The following is a 22,391-nucleotide window of genomic DNA, read 5'->3' as shown; positions in this document are numbered from 1 at the left end:
ATTGTAAACTATCAAACATATTATGTCATTTGTTGCAACATATCATAAATCTGTTGTAAACTATCAAACAATTAAGTCATCTATTACGACAGATTACCCATCTATTCTAAATTATCAAATAGATTAAGTCATATGTCGTAACAGATTATCCATCTATTATAAATTATCAAATAGGCACTGTCATCTATTATAGTTGACATTATGAGAACTCATCCCTAGTCCTAGACTAATCAATTAAGTATTAGTTGAACATATGAGGTAGTAAGAATCAATTTGACTCAAAGTGATCAATCGACTAATTTGGTCGGGAGGAACGCAATACCGTCTCATCATGCAATTGCCAAAAGACTCAATTAAAGTTGTAGTTCACCCTATGAGAACTCACCCCTAGTCCTAGATTATTCAATTAAGGTATTATTACCCTAGTCCTAGATTAATCAATTAAGGTATTAGTTGAACATATGAGGTAGTAAGAATTGGGTCAGCTCAAGTGATTGATCGATGACTCTATTCGGGAGGAACGCAATATCGTCTCTTCATACGATTGTCAAAAGACTCAATCGAAGTTGTAGTTGACCCTATGAGAACTCACCCCTAATCCTAGATTATTAAATTAACGTATTGTCTAACATATGAACTCAATTGAAATTATATATAAACAAATGTTTAACCTATTGCAACATATGTCTTTTCTATTGGATTAAATCAAACAGATTAGGTAATCTATTGCAAGATATTACGCATCTGTTGTAAATTATCAAACAGCTTACGTCATTTGTTGCGACAGATGATCGAGCTTTGGAAATTTCCAAACAAAAATTGTCATCTGTTGCACTTAAATATTTTAAGATCCTTTTTTTAAAAGCAATTTAGGTATTTCCTGTCCGAGATAAAAAAGTTAAAATACTAAGGCGGTAAAAAATTTCACTCCCTCCATTTCGTTTTAGTTGACCCTCTTTCTAAAAATATTTATTTCAATTTAGTTGTCCCTTTTAATGAAATCAAGAGTATTTTGTTATGTTCTTCCAATACTACCCTCAACATTAATTGACTAAACAAAATATAATTACTCAAATTTATATTTTCAAAGCATAATTAATAAGGCTAATTTGGTAAAATAAACCCCTAATAAATATTTTCTTAAGGGAAGTAAGGGCCAACTATTTTGAAATGGAGAGAGTACTCGGTACTACTTGGATAACTCAAAAATATATTGAGTGAGTAGTCTTATCTAGTATTTTCAATGTCACCATCTCCTTCAGTCATAAAGTAAGACTCAACTCATCACTCTTCTTTATTCTCAATTCTCATTTCTCTTTGTTTCCTTTTTTTCTCTTTTCTCTCTTTTTTCAGATGAGGATCCTTTCATATCTCAACTAATCAATATCTTTTCTGGACTGAACTAAATGTTTGATCCCTTTGCTTTTTTGACATTGTAAGTATGGTTCACTATTTCTCTTTCCATCTCATCTTCTTCTTTGTTTGTCATTTAAATTATATATTTACATTTGTTGCTATTAATGATTTACCCATTACCAGTTTTCTATTTATTGAGAAAATTGAAGGAAAGGTGACTTTTAAGTCTTGAATGAATGAACCGTTATTTTTATTAAAATATGCAAAAAAAGTCATCTGTTGGGAGAACTTAAATAGCCTTGTTGTCAGTATAGTTTTTTTTATTTCTTTTTAGTACTTTGGTGGTGCTGTTGTTGGGGGGGTCGTGTTGGAACATGTGATATTTTTATTGTGGATGGTGTTGGAACATATGGTGTTATTTCTTTATTGTTGATACTGTTGGTGGTGGTGTTGCAACAGTTTCCTCAACTGTTGCATCTAATAAATCAGTTGTTGGAACAGACAGAGAAACTGTTTGAAGAAATCAAACCAGTAGCAAGGTCGGTTTGATTTATTCTAACAGATGACCCATCTGTTACAATATGTCATCCATCTGTTGCAATGATGCCTCATCGGTTGAACAGATGGGTAATATCTTACATCATATTAGTCATCTATTGATTCACTCAATTTTGTGTTACCCTTTTGTAATGTTATTTTTGTTTTTTTTGTTCTTCTCTTGTTTGCAGACAAAAGGAAGTAAACTGGATCCACTTTTTCCCGGCTAGCATTAAAGGCTAGAGTAAAGATGGGTTTGGAGGAATAAGATGCTTGCAGATAGAACAGCTTTAAATATGGGAGGTATGTATTACTGCTGAATCTATCATGAAAACACACATCCAGTACAATGATTTTTTTAATGTTTGTTCTTTATCTATTAGGAGTTAATCCTTCAAATAAGATATGGCATTTTATGGTTAAGATTGTTAGGTTCAAATTGGAAAGGATCAGGGACCAAGATGGTGGTGTCGATACCCTATTACAATTTAATGACGGTTTATGCTCATGGTTTTGTGTCAAGTTTGGGGAAGGGTTCAAGTTTTTGGCGGAAGTGTAAATATCCAATGGTGATTAGACCAATTTTAATGGCGTAATGGACTTCTTGAAAGGCCTCCAAAGCCTCGGACTACAACAAACAATGATGGAACTAATAGAAATTCCCCTGGTCCAAATGTATATGGATGGGTTATTGGAGGAGACTATTATACAACAGAAGGTGTTTGGGAGAAAACCTGTATAGGAAGGGGGAGGTTGAGAAGGCCATATATCATCTCAGTCTTTGTTTAAGAGGAAACATAGGGTGGGAAGGAAAGTGTAGTGAAATTGGCTGATGAAATTGACATAAAAAATAAAAAAACTTGATAAGCTGTGAATGTGAAGGTGTCTGCAAAAATGAAAATCCATCAGTCGTTGAAGAAAAAGAAAAGTGGTCAAGAGGACTTGAGGTGGTCACTTTTCTAGAGAATGTAACTAGCAAATGTGACCTCAATGAAGACCCACAAAATGCAGGACCAGAACTCTAAGGAAGAAGCTTCACAAGTATGGAAGGTGGTAAGATTGTCGGTCTGAATTAAAACCTGAACCAACTACTCCTACATTAAAAATATGGGATCAAGCTAAGGTGAAAATTTCTCAAGTTAAACTTGCATCCCATGCCTCCTATTTATGGCTCTGGTCAGGTCAAAGGCAGTGGAAACAACAAGGCATGGTATTTCTGCCCAACTTCGCCCTTTTTGTTACTGCCATTGACCTGATCATAGCCACAAACAAAAGGCATGATATGTACGTTAGACTTCAGAAATTAACACCTTGGCTTCTTATATTTTTAATCCACGAGTTGTTGGTTCAGGTTTTAATTCTAACCGATAATTGTACCACCTTCCGTGCTTGCGAAGCTTCTTCCTTAGAGTTCTAGTCCTGTACTCTGTGAGAGTCTTCATTGAGGCCACGCTCGCTAGTTGCATTCTCGAGCAAAGTTTCCAGCTCCAGTCCTGTTGACCATTCTCTTTTTTTTCATTGACTAACGGATTTTTATATTTGGATACACTTCCACATTTGAAGCTCATCCAGTTTTTTCATTTCTCATGTCAATTTCATTGGCCAATTTTGCTACACTTTTCTTCTTACCCTGTGTTTCCTCCTAAACAAGGTCTGAGATAATATATGGCCTTCTCCACTTCCCTCTTCACGCATAGGTATTCTCCCAAGCACCTTCTGTTGTATAAAAGTCTCCTCCAGCAATCCATCCATATAAATTTGGACTAGGGGAATTTTTATTGGTTCCATCGTTGTTTGTTTCATTGCGAGGCTTCGGAGGCCTTTCAAGAAGTCCATTGCACCATTAAAACCGGTCCAATCACTATTGGATATTTACACTGTCGCCAAAAACTTGAACCCTTCCCCAAACTTGAGACAAAAACATGAGCATAATCCGTCATTAAATTGTAACGGGGTATCGACACCACCATCTTGGAACCCTTCGACCTTATCAGTTTGTACCTATCAAACTAAACTGTACAATGTAGGATCTTGTTTGAAGGATCGGTGTCTAATCTGTAAAAAACTACATTCACAAAATCATTGCACTTTATGTATGTCTTTCACGGTAGACTGATCAATAATATACATAACTCGCACGCATAAAAATAGGATCCATTGCACGTACTTTATTCCTCCTACCCCATCAGGACATGTCAGACAGTGTTGCTTATTCATCTGCACTCATGTGATGACTATTAAAAAAGAGGTGAGAAGAGTTGTGACTTCTTATCTTAACACATTCAAAATAACTGATGAATCGAAATCTCCATCTGTTACAACTAACGAATCAGTTGTTGGAAGAAATCAAAATATGTCCTCTAACATATGGTCCATCTTTCACAACAGATAATCCATATATTGCAAGAGATGGTAAATCTATTGCGACAGACCAAACTGTGTTTATTCATCTGCACACATGTGATTACTTCTTCTAAAAATGTTTGTTTCAATTTAGTTGTCCTATTTATAAAATCAAGAGAATTTTATTATATTCGTCCAAGATTACCCCTATTATTAAATGACTACATAAAGTATATAATTCATATTTATACTTTCAAAGCATAATTAATAAGGCTAATTCGATAAAATAATCACCTGATTTATATTTTTCTTAATTGGTGTGCCAAGCTAATAGGGCCCAACTAATATGAAACGGAGGGACTATTAAAAAGAGATAAAGAGTCGTGGCTTTTTATCTAACATTCAAAATAGCTAATAAACTGAATACTCCATCTGTTGAAACTAATGAATCAGCTGTTAGAAGAAATCAAAACATCTCTTCTAATATATGGTCCATCTATCGCAACAAATAATACATATGTTGCATCAGATGTCTCATCTGTTGCACATACAAACCATCTGTTGTAACAAATTGTAAATTTGTTTTGACAGACCATCTGTTGTACATTCAATCCATCTGTGACAATAGATGCTAAATATATTATGACAGATGGACAATCTGTTGCAACAGCTCAATAATAACAGATGATATCGAGTGTCAAATTATTTTGAAAAGGTGAGAAGTATTAATGTAAAATAAAAAGTTAAGACTTTTCACAGAAAATAAAATGCCACCAAGTTTGAATGTATTTAATACAATGGAGCTGAACAGTCGTTCCTTTTGGCCTGACACGTCCATATTTAATCCTTTATAAATAGGTCCCTCCTTAATCTTCATTCTACTCAACTTTATTTATTTCTTGCATTTTTCTTTTCGTGTGACATCTTCAACCACTTCTCTTCAAAGATCATATTCCTTTTTCGTTGAGGTAAGTTTTTTTTTATGTAAATTTACTAGTTGGTCGTATACGTTGTATCACGTTTTGGACCTTTTTCTTTATATTTGTCAATTTATACGTATTCTAGATATGGCTGATCCTATTCTGAACATTACTATTCTACGCGACATAGTGTGGGAACTTCAGAGGCAAGTTAATGACCTGCAGAGGGATTTGGTCGCTATGAGAGCGATGATGTTCAGAGAGATGCAGAGGTTGATGAGGGCCCTACTGTTGCGAGTCGATTGGCCGACTGTCATTAATGATGATGATGATGATGATGATGATGATGATAATTAAAATGTGTTTTTTCTTTTAGCGTATGTATTTTAATTTTTCTATCAGATTTATACCTAAAGTATTTTATTTTTTATTTAATGAAAAATTTACTTTTAGTCAACTTTGGCATTTTAATTCTTATTCAATTTTAATTCTGTCTATTTCTTCTAATCTAAACATACATACATGTTAACATGTCGACGGTTGGAGGCAGGGAGCAATGTTGAATCCAGTAGCACTAGCAATTTTGGCTTTTGAGTTCTTTCAACAGATGGACCGTGTGTTGGAACAGATTGGTCATCTGTTGGGTTTCTATAAACAGATTATCTATCTATTTTGATAGATTTGTCATCTATTGAAGGAAAATATTCCAGTTTATGGAACTGTTGAGAATAATTATGGTCGGTTGTATTATTTAGTTCATGTTTTGCCTCTTTTTATTGATGCACAAGTTATTAAAAAAGATATTTATATATAATAAATGATAAAATTAGGTTCACAACAATGAGTTAAATATATAAAAGTCCACAACAAACAAACAACAACACAAGTTTCTGCAATTACAACGATCATGGTGGATTACGATTCAAACATGTAGTTTTTTTGTGGCCAGCGAACTTACATATGGAGCACTTGTTTCTTCTTGATGAAAATGATTCTCCAACTTCATACCTCCTCTTATATGGATTTCTTACTGATTTGATAGTGATTGGGTCAATATATGGAGGAGGTAGTAATCTCCACATAAGCTTTGTAGGAACAACCCAAGATTCTTCGGGAGGCTCTAGAGTAATATACCCATTATATGCCATTTCATATCTTTCCACCGAATAATATTGAGAGGAGTGCTCATAAACTTCAGGTCCATATTTATGACCATATTGAGCTTAAAGTGCTGCCATAGCATGTGGACAAGGTATTTTGTCCAAGTCAAACAATCTACACGTACAAGATTTTATTTGAAGATCGACCATGGCAGCAACACCATGACCGATCATACTAAATTTGTAATCTGCTATTTTATGAGAGAATAATCTATTCCCCAAACTGATATTCGTTGATATTTTTTTTTTGATTTTGAGAACAAATTGGGTTTTTTTTTCTGGGCACTTGAACTGCACACGCCTTTTGTTAAAAAATTTGCTATACTTCTTGCTTATTTTTTCAAACATAGCCTTGATGGGAAATTTTTTTCATCACCAAACAATGAATTCACCAATTCAGCTATGTTTGATGTCATAATATTGTACCTATAGAAAAGAATCACTTAGTACGACATCATACTAAACTTGTAAATCAAACAAGACATTGAATTTATAAGAATCTACCTATCTGCTAATGCTCGGCTCCATCTCTCAAAACCGACACATACAAGAAATTTCACATCCTCTATATGATTGAAATGGTCTAAAAAATCCTCTCTACTATATGCTTTAGCTGCTTTATAAAAAAGGGTGACGACCCTTTCATTGTGATAGTTGTTTTGAATGTTCTCTCCAAGACGCCTGATGCAACAATCAAAGTAAGCTGAAGTGAAGAAAAGTGAACCCATCTTTGGAATACTTGGATTCCTCTTTGATACAAAACACAACTCTTCAGTATCTTCGATGCAGCTTCACAGTTGTTCAAAAAAATCCATAAGAGGCATCACATTACTTATCCGCTACACAAAAAGCGATAGGAAAGATGTGATTCTCCGCATCCTGCGCCACCGCTGCTAGCAGAACTCCATAATACCTGCTCCTCAACAAGGTACCGTCGACGGCTATGCCTTTTCTCAAATGTCAAAAACCTTGAATCAAAGCACCATAGGATACAAAAAAGTACTTGAACATTCCATTTTCATCCAGATGTAATTTTGTCTTACTTTCGAGATTTGTGGACTCAATCATGTAACGGTAAGCATCCAGGACTGCATATCCATGTTTGAGTGTCCCCCTAACCAGGTCCTTGGCAATCTCCATAGCCATATATATCTTCCAATAATTGACCAGGACACCTAAATCCATAACGATTTAATTGACCATAACCCTTGTTGAAGGGCCTTTGCCATCGAGGAAACTACTCCTGAAATATTCGCCGAGGACCTTTGCCGTGGCGTGAGAATTTTTTCCCGAGATGTGCTCCAAACCACATGTGTGATACTTTTCATGTTTATGAATGACAAATCTGTCAGAACATGCATACTTCACCGCTCTCAACCACCACTTGTAGTTCGAATTAGCATATTTAAAGTAAAAGACACTGCTCGAATTAATCACCTTCTTTATTCTGAAATCTTTTTTCAAGCCAGAAATAAACTGTGTTAGATTGTTCATTCTTGTCTTTGAATGACATTCCAATAAAAAAGTTGATCTTGTAGTCTTAAAGATTTCCAAACTGTGTTGATTGAGAAGAACTACACATTGTATTGGTCGCATCAATGAGCATAGGTGTTTGATCATCATCTGGAATATTCATGTCTAGTTCATCCAACCTATCATCAAAGAAGTCTTCTTATTCTTTTACTTCTACTTCTGGTTCTCATTCTCTCTCATCTTTTCAACCATGTACATCCTTAACACCGACCTAGTTGAATCATTTAGATAAGCACGCAACCGAACCTGATCGGTTATCTTGAAAGGTAGTACCCTCTGATTTTTGAAGGAGCTGTGCATATAGCTAATGACGAGTTCTTCCAGTTGAAAATTCAGTCCACAAAAGCTGATGATTAAGTTCTCAAAATCATCAAATAAAACATCAATTTGGACTGTCATAGCTATCATCTCTAGCATTTCACCCTTCTTCCAACGCCATACATATCGATTGCTCTTCTCGATCCATTGACCATGACAATCCACCCCTATTTTTATTGATCTCTCCATTAGTGGTACCTAAATAAAGTCATTTGTTAAAAAAAGTTGATAGTGATTTCATAGTGCCATAAATGAATCCCAATAGATGTGTAATTTTTTGTAACAGGTAAGTGATCAGTCACAACAGATTACTTACCTGTTGGGATTTATGTTACGCTCCTGGATATCTATTTCAATAGATGAAGCACCTGTTAGGATTAATGTTACATTATTAAATCATATTTGAAGTTGATTCCAACAGATGAGTGATATGTTGCAATAGATAATTAATCTGTTGCAACAGGTTAGTAATCTGTTGTAACAGATATTTACCCTGTTGTAACAGACAATACCTATATTGGAATTGTGTTCAGGTTCTGTTAAAATAGGTTACTAATCTATAGAAATAGATATTTATCATGTCGCACTAGATAACTAATATATTGTAATAAATGTGTCAAATATTGTAACAGATGACCCATCTATTTAAACATGAATCCAACATATCAGTCTTCTGTTGAAATAGATGTGTCATCTATCGCAACAAATGATTTATCTGTTTAAAAAGATGAATCTTATGTTGCATTCAGGATTGGGTTATATCCATTGTTTGAAAAACAACAACACAATAGCAGTTACCCAGAGGACAAATTCAACTAAAAATCATAATTTGACTTACCAAGGTCTCCTATGAAGTAATGCCAAAGTGGAAAGTGATGTTCGAAACAAAATTTGACCTAAGTAATTGGTTAAATAGCAACAGTAGCGGTAACAACAACAACAACAATAACAAATGTTCAACAAGAAGAAGATGAAGATGATAATGAAGTAGAAGATCATGATAATGAAGCATAAGATGATGAATAAAGCAGCAGCAACAAGGAACACAAAAATTACTAAGAGAGAGAAAACAACAATGGGTGAGAAGAGAGAGAAAGATGTCTTTTCTCCCTCTGTTTTTCATCATATAGGTAAATATTTGGATCAAAGTGTAAATTTAAAAACTTATGGGCTATTTTCAAACTTCTCCAACTTTCTTAATCCATAATAAAGTAATTGTTACGTCCACTCAATAATTAAGAATTGTGTCACCTACACCTCATTTTAAAACTCTTTTATCACCTATAACCCAAACTGCCATATAACTGACAAGTCAAGTGTGGTTTTTGAGAATGCAATATAATAGTAATACAATAATATACTCTGTAGCATCTGCTACCAATTATGTCTGTCTCAAACCCATAAGCAGCATCACCCATATAAATATGATATTTCCTTATCTGTGGAATTTAAATACAAGTTGGCTACATATGTAAGGTTCCAAAGCAAGAACTAAGTCAATGATCAGTTGTCGGTTTACCTAATTTAAAGGGATAATTTATGCTATCTGTCAAATGTTAGCATCAGAATGGGAGAGTTTTAAATATTCAGTGACAATAAATAATTATAACATGTGTGAAAGACATTGGAAGTTGCACATTTAGTAAAGAAGGCAGTAGAAACGTTTGAAATACTCATAAGCGAAATCCTTTCGTGATTTGTCTTCCAAAATTAACTTTGGGGGCTTCCCCACTATCTTTCCTATAAAAACTTCACGAGCATGCCTACTTAACTGAACAAAACCTAAAATTAAAGGTACTAAAAGTATATTTGCTTGAACAAACTCTTTAACAACATATGCAGAAGGTTATCGACAATCCTATGTCAACTCGAGGTATCATTATTCCGTGTATTACGACCCAAAAATTGAGGTCATGATGATACATATCAAGACCCAACCTTGTAGGTAATCCAATTATCCAAAATAAAAATAAATTTGAAATGTAAACTAAATAAAACAAATGAGATTACTAGAATGAAATATATATATATATATATATAGCGGAAGTCTGAAATAAAACATACGTAAAACCCTCAAAATCTAATGACATATGTTTAAGAGTATCTAAAATATAACCGAATATTAAAATACATAAATTCATCTCTGAAAATGAGTAAATACAAGATAAGGACAAGAAGAGGTTCGAAATCATTTTTGAATTCTAGAGCACACCAGTACCTCAAAGTATTAACTCTGAGTAGCACGAATCAGCTACCGTATCTCATACTCGAGCTAGGATATACATCAAAAGGGCAAAATAGAGGTGAGTACGGTCCACTTGTACTTAGTGGATATCATAGGTCGATTGAATAAAGTAAAAAATCATACAAGTAGAAGATACTATGAACACGTCACCTTTTAAGTAGAAAAGTTTTCAAACGGTAGCTCACACTGTCTTCACTAACAGTTCTATAATATAGGATTGATATAGCAACAACTAAACAGGAATATATAAACTAAGTACATATCAAGGGTACATAAGGAAACATGAAAAATGCATATGCAATGTAATGCATTGCTAATGGGATTTTGATGAATGATTGAAAGTCCTCACATGACTTTCTGTAAACACCACTGAGCCTCAGCGCTCTCATAATTAGACCCATAGAGTGTTCGCAACCCATATACTACCTCAAATCTCAACTCACTTCTCTGGCTAGTGTTCAAGGATCAAGAGTAGTATAAAGTGTCACATTCACCTCTCTCGCAATTGTTCATAGATTAATGATTTTTCATAAAAATGTCTCATTTTCTTCAGAATCAGTGTTTCAGAATGGTACCAATATCTCATAAAATATATATGTTTGAAATGAGTTTATAATGCTCACAACAAATAAGTACGAAGGTAATAATCTATTCATTACATGTATAAGTAAGCTGAAAATCAACTCAATGTGTCTATAATTCATGATATCGTTTCTCGAATGGCTCCATAAGAATAAATAATCATGTAATACATCAATAATATCAATCAAACCCCTTCCTCGAGTATTTCTATCATTTTAGAGACAATAATGCTCAAATAAGGCCTATAATATCTATTTAAGCATCCTCACAGGTATCACATCAATAATAATAATATTTAATGGACAATTAAGGCCTATGATGTCAAATAAAACCCCCGCATGTATAATATGCAATATATGATATTCCCAGTGAACAATAATAAACAAATAAGACTCCATATGTGCACACAACATTAATATCAATCTTGAAATAATAGTTTTATGGCTAATTTTTCTAACCTATAGCATACCTTACTCGTTTATTAACTACTCAACTCAGTCTAAAGAAAAAAGGCATAACCTACCTTGTGGTGACGAAAATCTAAGTCTAGAACCTTCAACACTAAGCCTTCCCCTTTCAAACAGTCTCAAAATGAGCTGAAAATTCAGGTATAGAATCTACGCGTTAAAGAAAAGCTAATGGAACCCATATCGACTATATTTAAGATGATTCAAAAATGGATCTGTGATATGATTTCATAAACAAAAGAGATGAAATTAAAAAAATTATTTTAAAAACATGTTACCTAAGATTATAGGAGTCTACCATTAAAACCTCACATGAAATGAGGCTTACATTGAAGAAACCCTATTTTAAGAATTTACTGGTAAAACCCCCAGAAAGATCCATTTTGAGATCAAGACTAAAGAGCATTTTAATAGAATTGGTGGAAAGATGAACAAGAAGTTTACCTAAGAAATAACAGTGAAAAGAATCACCTCTTCCTAAAGTTCCTATGTCCAAATATGATGGAATTTTCAAAAATTGAGTATTTATACTATTCTATGAACAGTAACTCATGCATGTTATCAACCCTTCGCATTTGCGAGAATCAATATTGATCCAATCATTTATTTTGACTTTGCATTTATGTCTAGGACTTTACGTTCATGAAGGCCGATAACTCAAACCATCACGTTTGCAACAACCAGGTCACGTTCATGATAAAGGGACAACCTGATTCAGACCTAATAATCCTTTATGATCATGGTTTCCCACCTCGTAATCGCATAGGAGAATTATTTTATTTCTCTATATTTGTGAAGAATAAATCCACCTGCACCAGATATCAACAATTGCTAAGTTTTCAGCAAGTTGAAATATCTCGGAATGGACCCTCTGGATTAATTTGGAACCTCACAGAAACAAATTATATATGTTATTTGCCGTGATTCAAAAATTCAAGTCATGATGACACTTATTGCAACCCAACCTTTTTAAGTAAGCTTAAATCCTAAGGAAAAGAAGAAAAATATAAGTAAAGGCAGGTTAAGTAAGATTTCTAGAGCGAAGTCAGGACAATACGTGTACAATTATAGCGGATGTCCAAAAAATCCTAAATTCTAAAATTTGTTGACATAATTATATGAATACTGAATAATACATAATCTATATATGAGTCATAATTAAAGACACAGACAAGGTCTGAAATAGCTTCGAACCCTGGAGTGCATCTGTTCCTCAAAAACCCAAAATTTCCACACACAGGTTAGCTGCCACATGTTACTCGAACTAGGATCATCGAAAGGGAATAGTAGGAATGAGTATGGTCCATTTGTACTCAGTAGGTATCATAGGCCAACTGAGTAAAGTAGAAAATGAAATAAGTAAAGCTGAAACATTTCCAAATGGTAGCTCACACCATCTTTACTAACAATACTAATTTATAAATAAAACCAAAAAGGGAAAAAATACATATAAGTATATATAGAAGCTAAGTACACAACAAGTCACACATAAAAAAATACACAATGTGCAAATGCACAGCAATGTAATGGATGATGAAGTGGATAGTTAAGCGTTAACGCATGACTTTTTGTTTATACCTGTTGAGCCTCAATGCTCTCAAAATAAGACCCATGGGGGGTTCGCAATCCATATACTATCTCAAATTTCGATCAATTTCAGTCTCATATCTTAATCTACACGATTGTCACATCTCTCGGTCTAGATGTTTTAAAAATATCTCATTTTTTATCAAAAATAAATGTTCCTTAATGGAGCCGATATCTTATAAATATGTATGTATGCAATGAGGATATAATGCTCAAAATCAAATTAGTATGAAGATATTCAATTCATTCAATACATATACAAGTAAGCTCAAAAATCAACTCAATATGTTAATAATCATGATATCAGTAAAAGTTGGGCACCACTGGAATAAATATATATGTAAGACATCATTAATATCATATCAACCCATAACTCAGATATTTCTATCATAATAAAGACAAACAATGCTCAATAAGACGTATAATATCTATTCAAACCCCCGTGCAGGTATCATATTAAGAAATAAGATAGTCAAATGCAAAAGTAAATCCAATAATGTCAAATAAAGCCCCCACACAGGTAACACGTAGTATATAATATTATAAGCCAACAATAACAGGAAATAAGCCGCACATAAGAATCACTCAATATATATATATATATATATATATATATATATATATAATAACTCCAAAATCACATCTCATAGTTATTTTCTCAACCCATAGCATGCTTTAATTATTCATTAACTACCCAATCTAGTATCAGGAAAGTTAAGTCATAATCTACCTCGAATCGACGAAATCCAAGCCTAAAATCCTTCAACACAGAGCCTTTTCCTATCGACCTATCTCGAAATGAACTACAACATTCAAATATAGCATCAAGATATTAAAAAGGGCTACTAATACCCATATTGTTCATATTTGAGTCGAATCCAAAATGGATTTGAAAAATGAGTTCGAATACTATAGTGATAAAACTATAATTTTATTTTAGAAATACATTTTCCAAGGTTACTGGAGTTTACAGTTGAAAATTCACGCAAAAAAAGGTCTAAATCGATGAAAAACTATTTTTAAGCTTTATGGTAAAAACCTTAGATACCTATTTCAAAATCAAGATTAAGAGTGTTTTCAAAGACATAATCGATGAAAAATAATGAAAATAAGAGTTTAGAGGCTAACCATACAAAAACTAATAAACAAACCCTCGAAAATCACCTTTTTCGAAGTTTGAAGGTCCAAAAATAGAGTAAAATCACAAAAAATGGGGAATATATACTATTCTGTGAACAGTGCCTCACGATTTTGGACCCTACCTCATTATTGCAAGGGTCAACGTTAACCAGCGAATAAGTTGGTCATTATGGTCGTCTAGCTGGGTCTCGCGATTATGATGAGTCAACCCGATCTGATCCATCCAAAACCCATTGCGATCGCAGTACACATCCAAGAGATTACGATGAATGATTTTATTGAGGCTCGCGATCGTGACTGTGACCATGCAATTGCGATGAAGGGCTTGATGCATAAGCATAATTTTTCAAGTGACAAATATTTTAGAATGGACCCTCGAGATTCATTCGGGACCCCACTGGAACTACCCATATATGCTACCAGGCTATTTTTGATGTTTCAAACTCAATTATGACATTGGATTTTTGAAAAAACAATATTTTAATAAATTAACCTCTGGGACCCCTGTAAGACAAATTTCACTAGTTGTTCAAATGAAGGGTCAAAATGCAAATTAAAGGCTTTGAACCCGAACCAATCTCACTACTAACCCAAATTCAATATTTTTAACCTAAGGATAAGTCTAAATTTTATCCGGCACGTAAAACAAGAAATATTGACCGAAGTTAGCTATATGACTTTTAAAGCCTCTAAAGATCACATACTCTCCTAAAAAATTCTTGATTACATCGAGAAACGTACCCACATCCCAAAATTATGTATCAACTATGGGGAAGACTCAAACTGTCAGGTTACATCAAAAGTAAAATTGACAAATCAGGTTATTACAGTATCCACCACTAACCCTAGTGGTGGAGCTCTTCTCCAGATTTTGCACATAGTGAGAGCTTTAGTACACCAGGCTGCCTTTTTTTACAACATCCACCACTAAGACAAGTTCTTCCTCTAACTAAATAACAAGAAAGTATCTAATTCAGTTGAGAATTAAGGGTAACTACTACACATGTCGGACTCAACCTCCAAGTAACCTCTCAACAGAACGGTATCTCCACTAAACCTTAACTATGAGAATATCTTTAGAACACAACCGTCTAACATCTCTGGCTAAAATGGACACTAGATCCTCTATAAAGGTCAGACTCTCATCCAATTGAACTAAGTCCCAACAAAGTACGTGAGACTTATTTGGAGTATTGCATCGAAGCATAGATACATGAAACACTGAGTGAATGGCTGAAACATCTGAAGTTAAGACCAACTCATAAACAACCTCCCAATTTTTTGAAGAATCTCAAATGACTCGATGTACCTAGGACTAAGCTTGTCCCTCTTTTCCAAACTTTATTATGCAGATTAAACTATATATAAGAGGGAGTTGGAGTGATAAAGCAGGAACGAGGTCAACATGCTTGCTTCAGCTACTTCAACTGTGATTTTACTGTATCATCCCTAATTAATTGTTATAAGTCATTTACGTATTAAAAAAAATAATATTTAATAAAAAATAGAATAGACATTTATGATATGTCTGCTTCAGTTGCTTCAACAGTAATTTCATTATATCATCCCTAATTAATTATTATATCCCTAATTAAATATTATAGTCATTTACATATTAGAAAATTAATAATATTTAATTAGAAAAAAGGTAACATAGACATTTATGATTGTTTCAGCTACTTCAATCATAATTTTACTATATCAACAAAGCAAGCACGAGGTCAACATATCTGCTTCAGCTGCTTCAACTGTAATTTTACTATATCACCCCTAATTAATTATTATAAGTCATTTATGTATTAAAAATTAAAAATATTTAATAAAAAATTAAAATACATATTTAAGGCATGTCTGCTTCAGCTGCTCGTAATTTCACTATATCATCTCTAACTAATTATTATATTCCTAAATAAATATTATAAGTCATTTACATGTTAAAAATTAATAATATTTAATTAAGAAAGTAATGTAAAATAGACATTTATGACTGTTTCAATCATAATTTTACTATACCACCGTTAAGTAATAATTATACAAGTATTTTTTATAGTAATTTTGCTATGTCACTTCTAATTAGTTATTACAAGTCACTTAAGACATGTGTGCTTCATTGCTTTCATCGTGATTTTACTATATCACTCCTAATTAATTATCATGATCATCTAAGCATTGAAAAGTTGATAATATTTCATAAAAAGGCTAAAAGAGAAATAAAATGATATGTCAACATAAAACAATTGATTGACTATCAAAATTATATTAGTACACATAAATTGGGATGCACTACAAAAAATCACATTTAGCGATGAAATTTACTGACGAATCATTTTTTGTCATAGTTTAGTGACAGATTAGCGACAGAAATATCAACTTTGTCGCAAGCATAGCAAATCTCTTTTTAATTTATGATATAGCAATGAATCAGAGAAGAATTTTTTTCTCATCGCCAAATATTGGCGCCTTAATTTCGTGATGGATTTAGCAACCAATTATGTATAATCATTTTAATTAATTTGTAGCAACAGATATATGCGTCGGTATCATTTATAATATTTCTATAAAAAAAATTATTATTAGCGATGGAGTTATCCATCGCAAGTATTTGTAATTATTAAAATAGTATATGTTTATATTCTCAAAACGGATTAGGGCATTCACTCTACTGCATCTCTCTCTCTAAATATATATACCACCTCCCTCTTCAAATTTCCTCTTTTTAAAGTGCATCAAATTTGTATGCCCATTTGGTAGCTTGAATTAGGTAGGGATTTATGTTCTTTTTCTCTCTCTACTTTCTGTATCTAAATTATGTTCGTAGAAGTTGAGAAATTGAGTTTTCATTGCTCATTTTTTTGGTAGCTTGAGATTTTTTTGATGTTTTACCTGTAAATCTGTGATTTTAGTGAATTTTATTTACTTTCTACTGGGTCTACTACTTTATCCCCTTCTGCATTTATGATTTTTTTTTATTTTTTTAGATTTGTGGACTGAATCTAGGGTGCATGCAAGCATTTGGTATTAAATCTATATATTTTCATAGAAGTTTTGATTTTTATTATTTTCTGGTTGATATCCCAGAAAGTGAAGTGTTGGAAAAGTGAAAAGTAGGTGAAAAAGCACTGGAAAATGTGTTCTAAAGCTGACTAGAATTTTCACGTTCAATAATTTGGTCTATTAGGTAAAATATTCTAGGTAAATTTGATTTTTTTATGTGTTGGCAGGAGAAATTGAGTATTTTGATATTTAACCCTTTGGTTGTGAACGGATTAGACGAAAACATTGATATTTGGTAATGGCTAAAAAGTGTTAAAAAAATGTATCGATTGGGTCTTAATTTCCCAATGTGCTAATAATCTTGTTTGTTTTAAGCTCTATTTTGGCAACATGTTTGATAAAGGGGATATCTATCATTGGATTCGCGAATTCTTTGAGGGATTTTGGTTGGCCTGATGAAGCTGTTGTATTTGCTTTGGGTACACTTAGTGTTATTGAGCTTCATGCAACTATTCCTGTTGGTTTTTAGTTGTAACTTAAGCCTATTGTATTGACAGTTTTCTCTGTTCGTGGGTAAGTTTCAGTTTCACAATTTAATAATTTGGATGAAAGATTGAGCATTTGCTACATTGTTCTGGTTTTAAGTCCTTGAATTAATGTCTGTTTTGAGTCAAAGGTAGGGGTAAGTTTGCTTTCAATCTAACCTCCACAGATCATCTTGTAGAAGTACAAATAGAAGAAAAGAGCTTTAAGCTTCTTTTGAAAATACCTAACTGTTGATATCCGATTAGGAGAGATCAAAGATACACTGCAAGTTTAAGAGTTATTCACAGGTTATTAGGCTAATGATATCTGGTTACAACTAACAATTTACAATTGGTGGAGACATTTTTATAAGAGTGTCTAAAACGAAGCACTAAATTGTTGTGATTGAAGTCCAGAACCCTATCAACTATTTAAGAACAACATAGGTCTGTAACATATCAATAGAACAAATTTAGGTGATTCTTATAATTTTTTTACATATTTTGTGTGTATCAAACATATCTCTTTGAAGCTGGAAAGAAAAACTTCTCTATCACTAGACATGAAGGATAATGAAAATGATTATAAATCATGTGATTAGTTGTTGGCATTTATTGAAAATATGTGTAACAACTTTGATCCCTTTGTGTCCCCCCCCCCCCCTCCCCTTCAAGAAAAATGTGTATAACAATTTCCAGTATGCTATTTAATTAGCACTGATTATCCTATTTTATTAATTCAATATTAATAGGAACATGAATAATCTAGGGTGTGGTTGGATGTATAAGAGGTTAGATGGACGAGGGGCTTTATACTCTAGTTTTGTAACCAGTGTGAATGAATTTATCCAATTCACATGTTCTTACCAAAATTGCATGAGTGGTGACAAAGTTAGATGTCCTAAAACATTCATGGATGTTGAAACTATTAAATGTCACTTTTATCAATCTGGATTTGTTAAGAACTATTTTATTTGGAAGCATCAAGGGGAAAGAGATGTTATAAGTGGGACTTCTTATGGTAATGACTTGCATGGTGGTGGTCAACCTGAATTCGAAGAGAATCCATACCAACAAATGCTTTTGGATGCAGCTGGTTCCAACTTTTCTTAGGGTTCAAGTTGGCAATCTTATAGCAATATTGAACCTGAGTCATCTCATCCTTTTGAACATTCAATGGAGGAAGATCCTAATCTCGTGTCTCAAAAATTTTATGATTTGCTACAAGTTGCTGATGCAGAATTATATTCTGGTCCATCTCTCTCTCAACTTGCAGTTATTTCTTGAATGTTAAATATTAAAATGGAGAAAAATATGTCGCAGAAAGGTTATAACTAGATAATGCAATTTCTTAAAGAGGCTTTACCTGAAGAAAACATAGTGCTTGATAGCTATTATCAGACCAATAAGCTAGACAGCTTGGGTTTGCCAATTGAAAAGATTGATTGTTGTGAATCAGGATGTATGTTGTATTGGGGTGATGATGATCACCTTACATCTAGTAAATTTTGTAGCAAGTAAAGGTATAAGCATTGTATTGGCTCTCGTAAGAGGAAATTGGTCCCTTATAAGAAAATGTATTATTTTCTTTTGATTCTGAGATTGCAAAGATTATATGCATCCCATGCTACAGCTGCGACATGAGACGGTATCATGAGCATAAAAAAGAGGATGGTATGATGCGTCATCCATAATATTTTAAGGCTTGGAAGCACTTCAATAAAACTCTTCCCTTTTTTATCGTTGAATCAAGAAATGTCATGTTGGGGTTATGTAGGAATGGTCTTCAACCATTCAGTCAATCTGGAAGGAAATATTCTTCATGACCAGTGATTGTCACTCCATATAATTTACCTCTAGAAATATGCATAAAAGAGGCTTATATGTTCTTAACAATCATTGTTCTAGGTTCGAACAATCCCAAACATAAAATTGATGTTTATCTGCAACCTCTAATAAAGGAATTTACCTTGTTGCGGGAGACAGGTGTGGAAGTATTTGACATCAAAAAAAGGCAAAATTTTCAATTAAGGGCAACTTTGATGTGGACAATTAGTAACTTTCCAGCATATTCTATGTTATTGGGATGGAGTACTGTGGGTAAATTAGTATGTCCTTATTGTATGGAGGAAACACAATCCTTTAGATTACATCATGAAAGAAAAAAATCCTGGTTTAAATGCCATAGAATGTTCCTTGACTAACATCACCCATTTAGGAGAGATCAAAAGAACTTTCTTAAACGACATACTGTCAAAAGACCCCCACCAACATATAGAATAAGAGAGGAAATTTTAAACCAAATTTATAATTTGGGGATAGGAAATGCAATAAATTTAGATGCAGAATAAGTTAATAAAATAACATGTAAGACATATGGGTGGAAAAATCAAAGTATCTCTTGGAATTTGCCATACTGGAGTTCTAACATAATTCGACATAATCTTGATGTGATGCATATTGAGTAAAACTTCTTTGATAATGTATTTAACACTATTCTTAATTTTAATGACTAAACCAAAGACAATCCAGAGTCATGTCTAGATACGACAAAGTATTATGATCAACCTCAGTTGGGAAAGGATAGTAATGGATAATATCCAAAAGTTGTCTATACATTAGATAAGGAAGCAACAACTATCTTGTTTAACTGGGTGAAAGGTTTAAAGTTTCCAGATGGGTATGTTTCAAATTTGGGTAGGTTGCTAGAAACAAATGCGAAAAGATTATTTGGTATGAAAAGTCATAATTTTCATATGTTCATGCAACGACTAATGCCTATTGCTTTTCATGAACTACTTCCTAGTAAAGTGTGGCAGGTATTTACAGAATTGAGCTTATTTTGTAAGGATCTTACTTCGACCACTCTACGAGTGGATGATATGGTGCGATTAGAGAGAGATATTCCATAAATTTTGTGCAAGTTAGAACGTATATTTTGTCCTGGGTTCTTTGACTCAATGGAACATCTTTATATGAACCTTCCATATGAAGCAAGGATACTGGACCTGTGCAATATCGATGAATGTATCCTTTTGAAAGGTAAATGTGAAACTCTATGTCAAAATTGTGACGAATAATTAATACATAACTTTTCAAACGTAATATTCCATCTTTTTATGCATATAGGTATCTAGGAGCTCTTAAAAGGATAATTGGGAATAAAACTAGTGTTGAGGGTTCCATTTGTGAAACGTACGTGACGATAGAGTCAACATAATTATTTTTTCATTATTTTGAATCTCATGTCATGTCACGTAATCATAATGTGGATTGTAATGACGATGGTGGTGGTGTGGAAGATCTTAATGGAAATCTTTCAATATTCACCCATCCAATCGACTTTGGGGAGAAGCAAAAAAGGAGATTTAACTCTAGATGAAATCAAGGCAGCCCAAACTTATATTTTACTAAATTGTGAGGAGGTTGAGCCATTTGTGAGGTAACCAAATTCTCTAAATAATAATAAAATCTATTCTTATATCGTGACTTCTTATTTAAATTATTTTGTTGCAATGAAGTATGTACCTACAACTTTTGGAAGAAGAATTTCTGAATCTCTCTCAAAGTGAAATACACGAGAGCCTTGGAAAAAAAATTTCTATATGGTTCAAGAAATATGTAAGATTTAAATAAATATTAACTTTCATATGATGATGTACTTAAATTGGCTTCTCAAATTTAACTAAATCTTTGAATTTTTTTTAAATAGGCTCGGTGCAATTCCATTAAAAATGAATACCTGCGTAGTCCTGCTCATGGACCATTAATAGGAGCTACATTCCATTCAGTTTATTTTATTACTGGATATAAATTTCACACGGAATGTCATGGTACCCTAAGATCAACAATGAATAGTGGAGTTTGTATCTCGGATCCAAATTTTAGTGATTATTATGGGTGTATAAAAGAGATTATACAAGTGGAATACCGTGAAGCACCTTTAAAGCAAACTGTGTTATTCAAATGTGAATGGTTTAACCCAACAATGGATGTTGATGTTAAGAAGCATAATCAGTACAAATTGGTTGATATTAACCATCATCATCGGTATAAAAAGTATGAACCTTTTATTCTTGCAATGCAAGAAACTCAAGTATGTTATGTACCTTATCCAAGAAAGAAAAAGGACAAGGATGATTGGCTAACTGTATTGAAGGTCAAACCTCAAAATGTTATTGAATTACCAGTTGAGAAAGTGGTGAAAACTTCAGAACTTAATGTTCCTTTTCAAGTTAAAGAAGTTGAAATCCATGAGATAAATATGTCTATTTCTATTGATGAAAATATTCTATTGTATGATCCAAATGGGAGTGTACTTGAAATGAATACCTTCTTATTGATGGTTTATTTGAAGAGCATCATGAAATCCAAGATGAATCTAAAGAAGGAGAATATGAAACTGAGGAAATTGAGGAGGAGGATGAAGGGAAAAAGTTTGAAGAGGACATAGATAGTGACTAAAGCTTGATAAAAAATTGCTATTTTATCTTTGTTGTATTTTATTTTTAGTAAGAAGACATAAATAGTGACAAGTTATTGATAAAAATCTGTTATTTTATCTTTGTTGTATTGTATTTTTAATATTTTTCTCAAAAATATTATGAGGAGATTGAAACATTATTTTGTGATGTGTCTTGGGTAAGCATATGTTTGAAAGTGGACAGGAATCTTTGTACATGAAT

The sequence above is a fragment of the Capsicum annuum genome, chromosome 5 (genome assembly GCF_002878395.1).
Source record: "Capsicum annuum cultivar UCD-10X-F1 chromosome 5, UCD10Xv1.1, whole genome shotgun sequence".
NCBI lineage: Eukaryota > Viridiplantae > Streptophyta > Magnoliopsida > Solanales > Solanaceae > Capsicum > Capsicum annuum.
This window is presented reverse-complemented; position numbering follows the sequence as displayed.